The sequence below is a fragment of the Talpa occidentalis genome, unplaced genomic scaffold (genome assembly GCF_014898055.3).
Source record: "Talpa occidentalis isolate TD23 unplaced genomic scaffold, MPIMG_talOcc4v2.1 talOcc4.8, whole genome shotgun sequence".
Taxonomy (NCBI): domain Eukaryota; kingdom Metazoa; phylum Chordata; class Mammalia; order Eulipotyphla; family Talpidae; genus Talpa; species Talpa occidentalis.
Genome location: NW_023605194.1, coordinates 15,030,374 through 15,034,480, shown reverse-complemented (window position 1 = coordinate 15,034,480; position 4,107 = coordinate 15,030,374). Strand labels below are relative to the sequence as shown.

At 37.1% G+C, this 4,107-nt stretch overlaps 1 pseudogene; it reads right to left on the bottom strand.

Moving 5' to 3' along the window:
• Positions 1-381: 381 nt before the first annotated feature.
• On the bottom strand, positions 382-1,188 carry LOC119234176 (peptidyl-prolyl cis-trans isomerase FKBP3-like; annotated as a pseudogene).
• Positions 1,189-4,107: the final 2,919 nt, after the last annotated feature.

The window sequence follows — 4,107 nt, the reverse complement described above, 5'->3', positions numbered from 1 at the left end:
TTTAGCTTCCAATATGAGATTAGAGGAAAATCAGTTCTCCTTAACCAATATTTACACAGCTGTAGTAAAATAATTTAGACTATGGGTATTTACAAGGGATTACAATTCTTAAAAGCTAGGGATCGAGTAAACAAGTTCTGACTTCTTAAATATTCTAGTTGCTCTCCTTAGAATAGCAACCAGCTCTAATTAGTGATAGGTTTCTTGAAGACCATGTCTTGTTACTGCTGCTGTCTTTAGATCAGCAGCATTGCTATTTCAATCAAAATCCACTAATGCCACTGTGATAATGAGTTTTGCATTTACTGGGGTGTGGGTAGTGGGTTGTCCTCTGTATAAGCCCGTTCTGGTCGACATTCCAATCGACCCCTTCTCCTTTGCTCATAGGAATGCTTCATCCCATCCTCTGGTAACATTGCCAATTCCAACCTTAAAACCTTTAAGTTTTAAGCTTGGAATTTTTCTTCTTCTTTGAACTGGTTTCATTATTAGTATCAAAATTAATCCCATCCTGTAGAGTTCCTGTATACCAGCAATGAGAAATATCTCCCTTGCTGAGAACGTTGGTTTTATCTCCTTTTATTAAGAACAGACTTTGTATTTTTTGGTGGGCCCTCATCCAGAGTCTCTTCAGACTTGGATTCCTTGGGTTTAATCTTCATTAAGCCTCACATTTTCTACCTGCTCAGATACTTATGCTTCAGTACCCTTGAAATGCTTTCAAAAAGGTGGTTATAGGCTGTAACCAAATGGCTCTTGTTAGTAGCCTTGACCACATTTTTAATGTTTCCTAATAACTTATGTTCTGCCAGATGCAAATCTGAACAGTGGTCCTGTAGGTACTTGGTATGTTCTGCCTGGGTAGCTGCTTGTTCTGCAGCTGCACCCAGTCCATGCCCACTGAGGATCCACCTCTGCCACCTTCCCCTGCTGCCCCTGCTTTACTGAGCCAGCCTGTCTGGGTTCACTTTCTATAATTATATAAATGATATAGGCATATTAAAGGATGGATCTTTGTGAAGTTAAGGAAACCTTTAAATCACAGCGGTGCTTATGGCCCAGCCTGAGGGTTGTTGGCTACTGGATGCTGCTGCCTATGCTGGTGAACCTAACTTTGAAGTTGGTTGGGGATTAGGGGTTTGGCCCAGCCTGTGGCCACTTACCAACACAGCCTCCATGAGGTTGCATCTGGCCAGCAGGCTGCACTCTCTAATTACCATATAGTACTATTAGACTAGACCAGACCCTGAACCCTTTAATTTGCCAGTCACTTATTGGCAAAGTATCCACTGGGGCATTTTTGGTTTCAAATGGGGGCAAACTTGAACTTATTAAAGCACATAAAGATTTAATTAAAAGAAAAACAGAACCTAAGAACATTTTTGTGCTGACCTTCAGAAAGAAGAGACCGCAAGGACTGTCTTTTTCCCTTTCTTGCTGCAGTCTTGTGCTCTCCAGCCTCAGAGCAGCATTCTCCACATGACTGAAACCACAAGCTCCCTGGTTGTTTATCTCATAAATTCATTTCCAGAGAGGAACTATTCATAATGCCATTCCAGGTACCAAGCCCCCAAATCTTAGAGACTCACAACTCCAGTTTGAGTCACATAATCAAACACAGCCAGGAGGAGGGTGTCATGTGAAAATGTTTTCCCTTCTTGAAACCAAACATGTGGGGGGAGGGGAGTGAAGGGACTGTCTTCTTGGACAAAGAGAAACACATCCCAGAAGATGGTGATCTGAAGGTCAATCTGAACAATTATGGACCAATGCAACTACATACATGCAGTAAGCTGCTTGTTAATCACAGGTTGGGGTTTGGTGTCTACTAAGCAAAGCATTTTTAAAGAGGAAGCAAAATTCTTACATACTCAGTCCAGGCCATCACTAGCCCCACTCCTCAATCCCAACCTCAACAATTCTCTCATATTTTATCCTGTTTAAATTCTACTAACCACCCCAAGGCTCAATTTATGTCTCCTCCTCTAAAAATCCTTCCCCCAACTCATAGTTTTCACTAAATGTTCTCTTCTGTCCCCTTTCAAGGAACTGACAACTTGATTTACATATCACCTCCTTTGATCATGCATTGCTTTAAATGGTTCATTAATTGGATTTTAAAAATTCCTGAAGCCTTCATAAAAATTATGATGTTCAGAACTTTTAATTGGCAATCACCTTCCTTCTATCTCTTGCAGGTTGAGCCATAGTGCTGGGTGCGCTCTCAGAAAACATTTGGGACAGGGACTGGGGAAGATGAGATTCAGCATTGCTTATGTGAACAAACTGGAATAGCTCCAGAACAAGGTGACCAGTTCAATGCCAAGGTAATGTACTCTTTGTTTAGGTACACTGATTATCTATCTGCCTGTCTATCTGCCTATCTATCTATCTATCTATCTATCTATCTATCTATCTATCTATCCATCCATCCAATCTGCCAACACACACATATACATACACACAGTCACATCCTAAGGAACACTATCAAATTAGAAACTCAGGTGCAAATGTTACTAATATAAGTAACTTGCTATAATAAGCATGAAATGAAAAGATTGTTATTCTATCTCTAACTTTCTATTTAATCTAATTTTTTAGAGAAAGAGGAAACTCAGAAAAGTTACAGAAGGAGAAAATTTTTGTTGTTTCTAGAAGGCAGAGGAGTTTATATTTCAACATATATTTCCCAACTTAAACCTGTCAAGTCAGGAATTGAAGTTATTAGAATATTAGCTCACTAATTTAATTAAAGTGACAATTTGACTTGGTGGGAAGACAAATTTTTGAGATAGGTTTAAAAGGCACAATAACTAGAATCTGATTAACAAAATGTTATAGGGAAATGTTCTCCAGAGAACACCATGTTTAATGAACTCCTCAGAAAGATCTGTCAGTGGCATATTGAATGTAAGAGTGCAATGTTCCCAGGGTGACAGGAAATGTCTTTTTCTCTGAAATAAAGTAGCATTCTTGTTTACATTATTTGTTTTTAACTTAACTTCAAAATAGCTTCTTCTTTCTGTGCAGCCTTTTGCAGTTCAAAAGCATGTTCTTACTTAAACCTTCCATGATTTGTGAGATAAGTAAACCAGAACTGCTAGTCTTACACAAACAAAACTGTAAGGCTTAAAGACATTGCATGACTTTTGTAAGATATAAGACTGATAATTTTATGTGTGTGTCTCTCTCTATATATATAGACATACACATGTACATATGTAATACTTATGTATAACAAACTGAGCAAGTATAACACTTTCTTAAAGTAATCCCATAAATTCTTAAGGATAAAGTGTCTGAGACATCATAGGTCTGAAAGAAATAAAGTTCAACCTGCTGGTTTTGGGTGAACTCAGTTTTGCTGTAAATCTTACCATGTAAGTCTTTTTACATATTCAAACAAAAAGTAATGATATATATAGGTCAGAATAGAAGTACCTGTGTACCTGTATACATGTATATATGATGTGCATCTATAATTCCTATATAAATATATAAACTACGTATATTTATCATAAGTGCTATGTAATATTTATATCACATACACACAATAAATGTAATAATTTAAATAATATTTCCTTCCTTATCTAATGGGAACAGATAATTAGACTTAATTGATACTTGCAGTGTGCAACCAGTATTCTCTCTCGTCCTCCTGCAGAGAGATGTGTATAGAGGAAATTGGATTTACTGTTTGCATAGACCGATATATTTAGCTGGTGGCTGTGCAGGTCCAATTAACTCTTTAACAATGCCAGTGGAAAAAAAAAAAAAAAAAAAACGCCAGTGAAATGAGGTTATTGGATTATGCTGGTAGGCAATTAGGGTTGACTTGGCAGAATACTTCTTGTAAATGTATTTAAAGTTAAGGAAATGTATATGAAAATACTATATGGAATGGTGAGAACTCAGAAAAAATTGGAAGATTTATTTCCTTTAGATGAGGAAATAGAACATATGACTCCTCATTTATATTAAGTGATAAAGAGGTTGTTTTTCATTTTATTGTTGCTGCTAATCTGAAAATACCAGGAAAAGCTTGGGCATAAGGAATTTTGAAGAGGTCTCATTATTGTTATTACCTACTTTATTGCCAATAAATTA